Source organism: Hemicordylus capensis, chromosome 2 (assembly GCF_027244095.1).
Source record: "Hemicordylus capensis ecotype Gifberg chromosome 2, rHemCap1.1.pri, whole genome shotgun sequence".
NCBI classification, from domain to species: domain Eukaryota; kingdom Metazoa; phylum Chordata; class Lepidosauria; order Squamata; family Cordylidae; genus Hemicordylus; species Hemicordylus capensis.
In genome coordinates, this window is record NC_069658.1 from 269,171,788 (window position 1) to 269,184,749 (window position 12,962).

Consider the following 12,962-nt stretch of genomic DNA (forward strand, 5'->3'; position numbering starts at 1 on the left):
AGTAAACCTAGGTATGTCTGGCATGACATTAAAACTACAGCAACAAATAACTGAGCTGATAAAAGAAGTCCTGGTGGCGAGTAATGCAGCAACACGCTGGTTTTACAGGATTCCTGTCCCTGAGTCTCATCTCCTTCGCCATTCTTTTGACCTGCATGCAATGTGAGCCCAGACACAGAGTGAACACCTCCTAGCTAAGCTGCCTGTCTTCTTTATTAGTTATGTGTGGAGACATTCAGCTGGTTATATTCCCTTAAGGAGATTCACTATGATAAAGTTCAAGAGCCTTTGCACGGGAATTTCCCATACTTAATACAAGGTTATTGAATGCAAGGCAGAAGCGTAGCTTTCAAAATCTATTTGAAGGAGAAGTCGTCAACTTTAGACAATCCCTACAGCATGTCAGTGGATTTCTTTCGATACCCCAAATGCGCGCGCGCACACACACACGTTCTAAAATACATATTTAAAGCAAAGAGTCTTCAATATTTGTGCATTTGCAGTGGGCTTCTGGGCTTTTAAAATTTTCAATAACCCCAAATTTTGCTGCATTTTCAGCTTATTTTTACTTTTCAGACACTGTCAGAATGTTCTTTTTGTTTGTTTGTGTACTTCAGCTAAATAGAAAATATCAGGAAAGCGGCAGAGTTTCAAGGAGCTGTCGGAAAATGCCAGATGTCATGGTATATCATGTCTCTTCTCTGATACTAAACATATGGCCTTCTTTTGCTTTAGGTAGCAATAGTCTAAAACATTACAGCAAATGGGTTTCAGTTTGGTCTCAGAGTAATGGTTTCTATAGGATCACTGCATTTTGCTTTTGGGGTGTGTGTGTTTGCAAATATTTTTCTAAAAAATATTTTATTGTTTGTACTTACCTCCTCTGGGGGGGCTTCTCCGAGGCCATGGCAGGGTGTGTGTGTCCCATTGATGTTCTCCCTCCCCTGCCAGCCTTCCTTATGTATAAAAGCACACAGTTCGGGCAATCTTCGACCCTTTCCAGGCCTTGCCCCCATCATGGTGGCCTTTTTGGAGGTCACCACACATGCACAATTGGCTCCTGCATGGCCTGGATCATGACCCAGCCACGCAGGGCCCATTGCACATGCAAGGCGGCCTCCAAAATGGCCACGACGATGGGGGCAAGGCCTGGAAAGGGCTGAAGATTGCCCAAACTGGATGCTTTTATACATAAGGAAGGCTGGTGGGGGAGGAGGACATCTGTGGGCCCTCCCCCATGGCCTCAGAGAAGCCTCCCAGAGGGTTAAGTACAAATATATATATATATATATAGAGAGAGAGAGAGAGAGAGAGAGAGAGAGAGAGAGAGAGAGAGAGAACGTGAACCCCCCCCCAACGCCCCGGGGTGTGTGTGTCAGTCTGATGTTGAGCCAAACGAGGGGTGGGGGGGTGGGGTTCGGCTCAACATCAAGCTATTGAACGGAACTGGTTCAACTTCGAACAGGTTCCGAATCGAACCTGTTCACCCCTCCCTAACCTGAACCACATGGAAGCCACTCAGAAAAGTAGTTTACCTACCACTAGGGTGACATGTCAAGGGACCCTAGATGAATATTTCGGTCATGGCACAGAGAATATTCGGGGCTTTCCCTTACATGGCACTTGCTAGATCTGATCTGGGGGACATGATATATAAGTAAGTCACCATGTGGAGACTTCAGCACAACAACTTGAAACAGGCTTATTAATCATGCACAAAGATGGCAGATTCAAACTGAAATGTGGGATATTCCAAAGGATGTGGAGAGACAATCTGAGAAACATTTCCCATCAGGGATGTAGGAAGCCCTGTAGTGTCCCACGTCTTGAATGCGATGATGGCCCCCTGGCACCCAGGGCCCCCGCTGCTCCACCAGCTATTGTTCACCTCTATTATTATGTGGGGGCCAGGGCTGCCCCCTCCATGCTGTCCTTGCCGTGCTGCTGTTACCTCCTCAGTCTCCTGCCTTGCTGTGGCCTCTTCCTTCTCAGTCTCCTATCTCTGACTACTCTCATTTCCCTGCTGGATCTTGCGGGTAGGTGGGGGGACAAACCATCTAGCAATGCAAAAGCCAGCCAGAAAATGGCAGTGGGCATGCATGTGCCCTAATGCTGCACATTATGGCACATAAACTCCTGCTACCACTTCCCGGCCAGCGTTTGTATTACCAGGTTTCTTTGTTTCCCTGCTGCATGAGCCAGAGGGGAAATGAGGGCTGCTCGTGGCACTGACAGGAGACTGAGGAGAAAGAACCAGTAGCAAGGCAGGGAGAAGAGGAGGTGGCACAACCGGGGCAGCACAGAGGGAATAGTGCAGTCCCCACATGATAATAGGAGTCAACAAGGGATCTGACAGGACAGCAGGAGGGCTTGTAGTGGGTGGGCAACAGTGGATGAGGAGACAGGTGAGGGGCCCTTGGCAGCACGCATCTTGTGTTCCTTGAACACATCCACACAATTATATTTTCTAATGTTTCTTCTAGAGAGGAACTCTGGCATCCTTTTCAAATTTAAGTTTCTCCTTGGGAGGAACCCTGAAATTCTCTTTTGAATGTTGTTTTGGAGGAATGTTGTTTCCAACCCTAAAATATGTATGCTATCAAGTCCACATAAGTTTACATCTTCATCTGGCATGGAGGCTCTGCAACAGGTAGGGCATCATCATCATCATTTTATATTTTATATCCCGCTCTTCCTCCAAGGAGCCCAGAGTGGTGCACTAGATGCTTAGTTTTCTCCTCACAACAACCCTGTGAAGTAGGTTAGGCTGAGAGAGAAGTGACTGGCCCAGAGTCACCCTACACATATCATGGCTGAATGAGGATTTGAACTCAGGTCTCTCCAGTCCTAGTCCAGCACTCTAACCACTACACCATGCTGGCATTGCAGTGAATTACAGAACTGCACACATCACTCATTGCTATGTGTATCATGATTGCATGATCTTGATATCATAGACATACATTTGGTGAATTCACTCTACACAGGCACATAGGTATGCACATAAGCACAAGACTGCACATACTCTAGTTGCTCTGGGACTTAGTGGAGGAGGCTGAGACACTCCTTCCAGTAACCCTGTACCTAATCTACAGTCCCTGCCCAGGGGCTGTGGGGACTGGTTCTTAGTAGCTGGTGAAATGAGGGCTTATTACAAGTGAGACTACCAGCAACTGGCCCAACTTTCCCAGCAGGTATGAAAGATTTAAAATCTTGAGGAGTCATGGTGCAAGATGTCCTCTGAATTCCTGGTAACCCAGCAGTAAACATTCACACTTTGGAACCAGAGCTTTGCTATAACACATTCTAAACAATAACCATTCTCAATTAGCTACAAATGTGATTATTTTTTCTCAGAAAGTAATAAAGCTTAAGTTGGTTCAAATGGATAGATTATATTTCTGGCCACTATACACATCCTTTCATTCCTTCAGTCAATCGCAGTGTTTAAGATCTGCAATATCTATACCAGCATATGGAAAGTAGGGCAGGAATATTTGGAGCGACATCACAGAAACAAGTGATGAGTTAAAATGATAAAACATGAAATTCACCATCTTTGTACAGAATAGCAATGAGGACAGAGCAAAAAATATACTTCATAACGTATCCCAAACACCAGAGAAACATTTTCTTTCATGCTTTATTTCATCTGGGGCCAAGGAACCATTTTAACAGTCCCTTCCCAACACTATGTTAAGAAAATGCAAAAACTACTTCAAGACATTCTGTATGGAACTCAAGCTATCAATTATTTTAAGCAAAACAACACTTAGGTGGCTCCAATCAAACATCCCATGGAAGGATCTTGTCTTATGAAATTCAGTGACATCTTCTGAGCGACAAGTCTCAGTTGAGCAGAGAATGCACCAGTGGGTCTGTCTTTTTGTTTTCTTCTGCCTCAGACTTCACTGAAGATGTTTTATCACCTGAAAATGAGTAAACATAAAAGCAGGTGCTTTGTTAAATGCAATAGCATTTAGTGCCATACATGAGTAAGGCAAAAATTATGAGATTAAGCAATCAGTGATCTGCTCGTTAGCATTTTTATTTATAAGAGGGACACTTGGTTGTGATGGAGGAAATGGGACATGCTGACTGAAAACTAGGTGCCGCCAGTATGTTTCATAATGCTTAGGTGGTCTTTAGATATGAAAGACCAATTACTGCATTACATGGTAACTTAGATGTGGTTGTTTCTTCCATTACAGAAAGGAGAAGGACTGTGCCAGTAACTTCATTCACTGTTCTTTTCCAAAAGTTAGCCACACCCCTCAGTCACTAGCAGTAGCTACCTGACAACGGTCTGAGGCTGGTACCCATGTTGACCATCCCATCATGTGTCATCCATTGTGACAACACCATTTGTGGTTTCATCCTTGTGGGGAAGGGGTAGCACAGCCATTACATTACAACCAGGGAGCTGAGCCATTAAAGATTTGGGTTTGGTTTCCATTCAAGTTCAAGAGCATTTTTCAGACTGTTCCGGCTCAGACACTGGTTTACATACCATGATGGGAAGCACAAGCAGTGGAGCACTTGTTCATGTTGCTGCATGTGTGAAAGCTCCATTCAGGGGTGTAACGATAATAGGGCAAGGGGAAACAGTTGTCTGGGGGCCCACTGCCTTGCCCCCCCTCCCGAGACAAGTCACATGACTGACTCCCCCAGCTGCTCACCCACCAGGGCTTCCTTCAGTTGTATTCATCCTCCGAAATTGATGTGAGTGTTAAGATCTGGAGCTACCAGAACAGCATGTCTTTCTCTAGTACCATTAAATGACTTGCATCGTCCACAATTTACAAAACCTTTAAAAAAATAATTTGTTGCATTGCACAACTGCATATTTGCACAACTTTAAGTCAGAGTGGAACTGTTCTATTCTGCAAACGGAAGTTTTCCATTCACCCACATGCAGCAGCATGGGTGGGTGCTCCACTGCCTGTGTTTCGGAGCACGGTATGTAAGCCACTTTAAAATTGAGTTCAGTAACTGGTTCAGATGCTGAACACATTTTGAAACAGTGTAGAATACATTTCACACAGAAAAATATCAATTTCTTTTGCTTGCAATGTAAATTGAAAAATGAGTTCAATAATAACTAATAACCTGAAAAAATATGCATCTTTAAGCTGCTAAATTTTAAATTTTTAAATGATAAACTTTAACACAAATACAACAGATAATGGGATAAAACAACAGATAATGGGATAAAGCAAGACAGAACATGAACCAACAATTGAAAGTAAAAGGGAATGAGAGAGAATATAGTCACACACCGTATGGGTGTCTACAGGTATATCTGTGTTTGGTTTTTGCCAGGGCTTGTTTTTGTGGCTGTGTGGCTTTCCGTTTTAGTTTATCTCTTGCTTGGAGAGAGACGGAGGAGCCAGCTAGGCCTGAGGTGAGTCACACCTGTTGGGAGTAGCCACATTCCTGTTGAGCCTGGTTGCCTCAGTTTGAAGCCTACTCTCTACATAAGAGGAGGAATCCAGGGAGATTAGTGACCAGAACTTAGGGAACAGGAATGAGCAAACAGGTCTACAGGAGCAGTGTTCCCTCTAAGGCATGTGTGCACACACTAGTTTTTTAATGTCCACTCTGTTGTTTTTAGATCCCACTCAGATTGAATCAGGAAGGCCCTACTTTGAATATATGTGCACACACATTGCCTTGATGCTGCCACCCAGAACAAAACAGATTCCACACACAGATGGGAAAAAAAATTAGAGGGAACATTGTACAGGAGTTTTGCATGGAGTTTAGTGGGGAAGTGTGCGGGTGCAGGGGAAGTTTTGAAAGGAGCCCACTTGATTACAAGGAGCCCAGCAGGAACAGAAGGTACTACTACCTCTCTCATATTTTCGGGAAATAAAATTTGAACTGTTGAATATATGACAACTTCAGCTAAGACCTGACTTTCAAATAAACCATCTCCAAATACTCGAAATAGGCAACAAAACCAGTCATGAAGATAGAAAGCCAGCAGGGGAGGGGGCACTTCCTGGTGTATTGCACAGAGTGTTGCATGTATGACTATCCACTTGATGGGTAGAGGTTGTGGGTATGTGCTTGGTGCAAGGAGCTCCTACCTCTCAGGGAACATGTTCGTTCCCTCAAAGTGAAGGTGGCTGATCTGGAGAAGCCCAGAGAATCAGAGAGGTACGTGGACAAGACCTTCAGGGGCATGATAGAGGAATCCTACTCCCAAGCAGATGGCTCTTCTGCTGTCAGGGAGAATGAAGGTCTCAGGGAAGAAGGACATCATTCTGAGGAAGAGGGAAATGCTCCCTTAGAAGAGACCCCTTCTGTGAATGATGAACCCTATGGAGTCTATGGAGAGGAGAGCTGGTCTTGTGGTAGAAAGCATGACTTGTCCCCTTAGCTAAGCAGGGCCCATCCTGGTTGCATATGAAAGGGAGACTAGAACTGTGAGCACTGGAAGACATTCCCCTCAGGGGATGGAGCCACTCTGGGAAGAGCAGAAGGTTCCAAGTTCCCTCCCTGGCATCTCCAAGATGGGGCTGAGAGATATTCCTGCCTGCAACCTTGGAGAAGCTGCTGCCAGTCTGTGAAGATAATACTGAGCTAGACAGACCAATGGTCTGACTCAGTATATGGCAGTTTCCTATGTAACCCATATCCTCTCGCACAGGGAATACGCCTTCCGAGGGGTGGGGGCCTCCTAGTAGTGGGTGATTAGATCATTAGAGATATAGAGAGATGGGTCTGTGACCCACATGTAGACAGCACCTGCCTGGTGCGAAGGTTGCATACATCTCATGTGGCATCTAGATAGGTTGTCAGGCAGTGCTGGGGAGGATTCAGCTGTTGTGGTGCACTCTGGTACCAATGATGTTGGGAAATGCAGTCTGCAAATCTTGGAAGCCAAATTTAGGCTGCTAGGTAGTATATGGAAGTCCAGGACCCCCAAGGTAGCACTCTCAAAAATGCTATCTGTTCCATGTGCAGGGCCAGTGAGACAGGTAGAGCTGAGGTTCTCAATGTGTGGATGAGACGGTGGTGCCGAGAGGAAGGGTTTCTGTTTGTTAGCAACTGGGATGCCTGTGCAAAAGGGATGGGCTCCACTTGAACCAAGATGGAACCAGGCTGCTGGTGCTTAAAATAAAAAAGGTTGCAGAGCAGCTTTTAAAATGAAACCTGGGGGATAGCCGACATGAACTGAGCAGTATCCGGTTTGGCAAATGTCATCCCTGTAAATGTTTCAGATAAACTAGATGAGGACAGAATAGAACCAGATAAAGAACAGACAGGAGGCTGTGCTAGCTGGTCAAAGAGATAAAAGAGTCAAAAGAAAGATAGCATACACCAGGTAAGAGATTCTGTGTATACCCTGTTTCCCCGAAAGTAAGACCTACCCCGAAAGTAAGACCTAGCAGTAATTTCTGATGTACCGCTAATATGCCCTAGTGCATTTTTTGGGGCTAAAATTAATATAAGACACTGTCTTATTTTCGGGGAAACACGGTAGGTGCTTATATGCCAAATGCCAGAAGCCTCCTAATCAATATGGGTGAGCTAGAGAGCCTGGTCACTAATGAAAACATTGATATAGTGGGCATAATGAAACATGGTGGAACAGTGAGAACCAGTGGGACACAGTTATTTCTGGATATACACTCAAAAGAAAAGGCAGGGGGAAGTGAAATGGGGGTGGAGTAGCATTGTATGTGTCAGGCGAGGCTGGCTGTCCTTACCTCTGATGATGGAGTGGTGAGAGAGCCCAGGGCGATGGGGATGGGTGGCAGCCGGGGAGAGGCGGAGGAAGGACTGCCAATGGGCAGGGACTCCGCTCCAGTGGTGGAGGAGCTGAGCCCTGATAAGACTGAAAGGGAGGCGTGTGAGGATAATATCAGCAACATGCCTCCCGAAGGGAGGGGGTCTGAGCAGGAGGAAGGAGAAGGGAGAGAGGCATTGGCAACAGCTGTAAGGGGTAATCAATTACAGGTAATAAAGAAGGACAGTGGCCTTGTAATTGGGGGCGGGTGATGCATAGCCTGTGAGGAGGCATATAAGGAGCCGGCCGGGGATGAGAGGCTGGCTGGTGGAGAGTCTCAGGGGTCCCCAGAGAGGGACAGACACAAGGAACAAGCAGCCTGGGACAGAGGAGGCACGGGTGACGCTCAATCACCTCCCTGTCCCTGCTCTGAGGCCGGTCCTGATAAGACTAACCAGACTGGGTAAAGAAGACAGGGACGTGTAGCTGGACAGTATGTTAAAGAAGGGATAGAATCTAACAGGCTAGAAAACCTAGGAAGACTGGAGTCCTCCAAAGAAATTCTGTGGGTGCCGATACACGGTCTGAAAGGAAATGTGTTATTATCAAAGTACTATCTCCCTCCTGACCAAAACGCTGACAGTGACTGGGAATTACAAAAGGAAATCTGGAAGGCGTCAAAGAGAGACAGAGCTGTAATAATGGGTGACTTCAATCACATGCACACAGACACATAGACAGGGTAAATTCACATTCAGGTAATGACAAAGAGGCCAAATTTTTGTGCCCTAGAACAGTTGGTCAATGTGGTGGAATGTATACAGGAGCTGGTGAGTGAATATGTGGGGGTTACCCTAGTAACCAGGCACAGAAGGTTCAGAGGGGGAGAGATTTTAAAAAGGCAGTTGAGACAGGGAGGGGGAGAGAAAGAGTTGGATTTAGTTGTGTGAGAGTAGGAGGTGTGTTGAGCTGAGGGTTGAGAGATCGGTTGGTGTGTTCTGAACAGGAGAGATTGTTCGGGTGTATGTGTGTGTGGAACTTGAAGGGTGAATATGTGAAGGCTGGAGAACTAGCAGTGTCCTGGGCAGCTCCTAGCAACAGACAAGAAGGTCTGGAGGAATTCACTAAGTTTACAAACCCAAGTTTAATTACCTCTGTCCCGGTTATTGCACCTCCCTATATGTTACATTTTATCCAGAATAGCTGATGTACCTAGTAACTTGGTAAAGAAGCTTGTGTGCCCTGCTTTGCAGAGATCTTTATTCGAATCAGTAAATAATAAACTTATTCTTGTTTTCATTTTATACCTTGTTTTGTTTCATTTTATATCCTGAACATACATGCCTATACTGCGCTCGCGAGGCTATGCAGCCAAAGGTGTTGAGTACCAAGAGCAGGGTAACAAGAATTTATATGGTGGCAGTGAGGGAAAGTAAAAGCTTAGTGAATTCCCAGAACCTGGAGACTAAACTGTCAAAGAACAATAACAACAAATCACCTCCCTAGAACTGAGAGGGGCATCAGGGTAGGACCTTGACAATCATGGAACCAACCAGAGAAGGTGACCTTGGACTTAATCCTGAGTGGTGCCTAGGACCTGGTGCAAGCTGTCAGTGTTGTGGAACCTTTAGGGAACTGTGACCATAATGTGATCAAATTCAGCTTATATGCAAGTGGAGCATTGCCAAACAAGTCTAACACTTGACTTCAAGACACTTTGAACTTTATAAGAGGAAATTTCTCTAAAATGAGGAGTTTGGTGAAAAGAAAACTAAAAGGGAAAATCAGGAGAGTCACTTTGCTTCAGAATGCATGGAGTTTATTTAAAACCACAACAAAAGTAGCCCAGTTAGAATGTACACCAAGAAAGAGAAAAGGTACCACCAAGTCAGGAGTTTGCCATTATGGTTAACAAGAAAAGTCAAGGAAGCTATAAAGCGGGGGAAAGACAAGAAATTGGAAGGCCTGCCCAAATGAAGAGAACAGAAAGGAACAAAACTCTGGCAGAAGAAATGCAAGGAGACAATAAGGGGTAAAAAGAAGAGTCTGAGGAACATTTAGCTAAAAGCATCATGGGAAAGAATAAGTCAAGAATCAGTCAAGGCTGTAAGCAAACTATGCCAGCAAATCTGGAGAATGACACCATGGCCAACAGATTGGAAGAGGTCAGTCTACATACCCATACCAAAGAAAGGAGACTTAACAGATTGTGCAAACCACTGCACAATATCCTTAATTTCACATGCTAGCAAGATAATGCTCAAGATCATGCAACACAGATTAGAGCCATATGTGGAAACAGAAATGCTGGATGTTCAAGCTGGTTTCAGAAAAGGCCGAGGAGCAAGAGACATTATTGCTGATGCACACTGGATAATTGAGAAAACCAAAGAATACCAAAAAGAAGTCAATATGTGCTTTATTGACAACAGAAAAGTCTTCAATTGCATCATCCATGTCAAGGTGTGGAATATCCTGAGGAAAATGGGCATCCCAGAACACCTCATTGTTCTCATGAGAAACTTATACACAGAACAGGAAGCCGCAGTCCGAACAGAACATGGTGAAACAGTCTGATTCCAGATCGGCAAAGGAGTAAGACGTTGCTCTATACTTTCTCCTTAGTTATTCAACTTATATGCTGAACATATACTGAGAGAAGCTGAATTGGAAGAAGCTGAGCGTGGTTTTAAAGTTGGAGGAAGAAACATCAATAACCTGCACTACACTGATGACACCACTCTGATAGCTGAGAATGCGGATGATCAGCAAGCTGTAGTAATGAAAGTCAAGGAACACAGTGAAAAAATGGGACTATGACTAAATGTAAAGAAGACTAAACTAATGACAATGGGTACAGCAACCAGCCTCAGAATTGATAATGAAGACATTGAAGTAGTGGATAGCTTCTGCCTTTTAGGACTGACCATCAAAAGTAAAGGATCCAGCAGTCAAGAAATAAGCCTCAGACTAGCACTTGGTCGGGTTGCAATGAAGGCCTTGGAAAGGATATTTAGATGCCATGACATGTCTATACCTACAAAGATTAGAATCATTCAAACAATGGTTTTCCTCATGACGCTCTATGGATGCGAAAGCTGGACCTTGAAGAAGCAAGATAGAAAAGTATTGACGCTTTTGAACTTTGGTGCTGGAGAAGACTTTTGAGGATACCATGGACAACCAGGAAAACAAACAAATGGATATGGAACAAATCAATCCAGAATTCTCACTTGAGGAACAAATGACCAGGCTCAAACTATAATATTTTGGACACATTTGCAAAAACCCATCTCCATTGAGAAGTCCATAATGCTGGGAAAAGTGGAAGGAAGGAGAAGAAGAGGATGACCAGCAGCAAGGTGGATGGACTTGATTACGACAGCACAAGGAGTGGCCGCTACTCCTTGGGAGTATGAAAGTGTTGCCTGGAGAGGAGGGATCATGGTGTACAAGTTCTTCTATTTACCAGAGAGAACAGGAGGCCCACACACTTGTTTTGGATGGCCTACATCATGAGAGTACAGTCCGACAGAGGCCTGAACTCACTGCGCCTCTGGTCGCCCCACCACAGTGGACTAGCCCTCTCTTGAGAGGGCTCATCCCCAGGCAGCAAGTCAACACGGGGGCAGGAGTGTGCTTGAGTGTTGCTGGACTGCTTTGCCTGGGTCTGCCATCACAAGAGCATCCTTTGTCACACTGGACCAGATGCCAGGATACTTTGCCCTCCCCCCTATACATATTCCCTCCTAGGAAGTGATCATGATCCCTTTCTGGAGTAAGAGAAAAATAGTACCCTTGCTAACTGGGCAAAGAGGCACCCTTTTAACGTGGTGATTCTCTTTATTTAACAGGGGGAGAGTAACTGGCCCTATCTACCCCCAGCACAGTACCTCCAGTGACTGTTGCTGGTGTCTATCTTATGTTTCTTTTTAGATTGTGAGCCCTTCGGGGACAGGGATCCATCTTATTTATTTGTTATTTCTCTATGTAAACCACCTTCGGAACTTTTGTTGAAAAGTGGTATATAAATATTCATTATATTCGTATTTGTATCCCGCTGTTTCCAGAAACTGTGCTTGTGCATAACTGTTTTTCTGCAGGGCTCTTATGAGGGTGATGGTGCAATTACTATCAGGAGAAGAGCTTAAATGCTATTTAAAGGGATTTCAATGCCCTTTCCCTGCTGAGGGCGGGCAGTCAATTCCGAATAGGCACGATCATGATCTCCTTGAAGATCGTGGCTAATGGCTGCTGCCCTGCAGACTTGCTAACGCCTTGCTAACAGTCTGGTGACACAAGTGCTATGGAGCTTGCTGGGATGTGGCCTCGGTGGAACAGGAAGAGGGAGAGGCTCCCCTGCTCTGCAAGCAGAGGTTTCCAGCCTATGGTTGGACAAATGTCTTCGATGCAATTCATGGTTACAAAAATTAACCTCAGATTTGTCTACCTGCAGTTTGCCTTTCCGTACAAATGCAGCCATACTCTGGACAGAATCTTCAGTCTGAGCAACTTATTCCTTGATTGAATATCAAGCTCTGCCAACTTGTCCCAACCTGCTTATTTAGCCTTCTCAGTGTTTCACTATCCCTGACACTAAGCTTCTCAACCACCTGTTTCTATTATATTGTAATACCTCTGAGCAAGCCATTTTCTCCTTTTGCTTTATTCCCACCCACCACCCCAGTTTGGTATCACTAGTTTCATCCATACCCCTGCTGTGTATGTTAAGATGCGGCATCAATTGCCAGTGAATCTGTTTCAGGTCCCTTAACTTAAGACTGCTGTAAAACAGCTCAAATTAAGTCTTATTCTCTCAGTGTTTTTCAAAGTCCTTGAAACACTATTCCTCAGATCAGCTGCCATGTTTGTTTGCTTGCTCTTTCCCCCTCATTAAAACCTATGTCTACCACTGCCCCTCACCCTTGAAGTGGCTTCCTGAGTGCTCATGTTTCCATTGTGTGCACCCCCTTGACTGACATTTTGTATGGCAGCTCTGCAAATTGCTTGGCTCACGTTTTACACATCTGTTAGACAGGAATCCTTGCTGCTTTGGCAGCTTATCCTTTGCAGCTGAATGAATATGCACATTTAGCACCATAGCTCTGTTTCCAGCACACATCCAGGTTCTAACTTCTTTTATTTCTATCAGCTTTCAAATATCCAATATTTCCCCTTACAATTGTTATTGCAGGTTGGACTCAGCTGAAGAGAGAAGCAAAAA

The 12,962-nt window shown here is 44.8% G+C and overlaps 1 protein-coding gene across 1 annotated transcript in view; it reads right to left on the reverse strand.

Annotated features, from left to right (window-relative positions):
• Positions 1–3,625: 3,625 nt before the first annotated feature.
• Positions 3,626–12,962, reverse strand: part of LOC128345635 (bis(5'-adenosyl)-triphosphatase-like) — a gene marked incomplete at its 5' end in the record, with an annotated part of 348,887 nt that continues 339,550 nt past the window's right edge. The window contains one exon of the mRNA XM_053297885.1: positions 3,626–3,929. The remainder of the gene's footprint in view (positions 3,930–12,962) is intronic.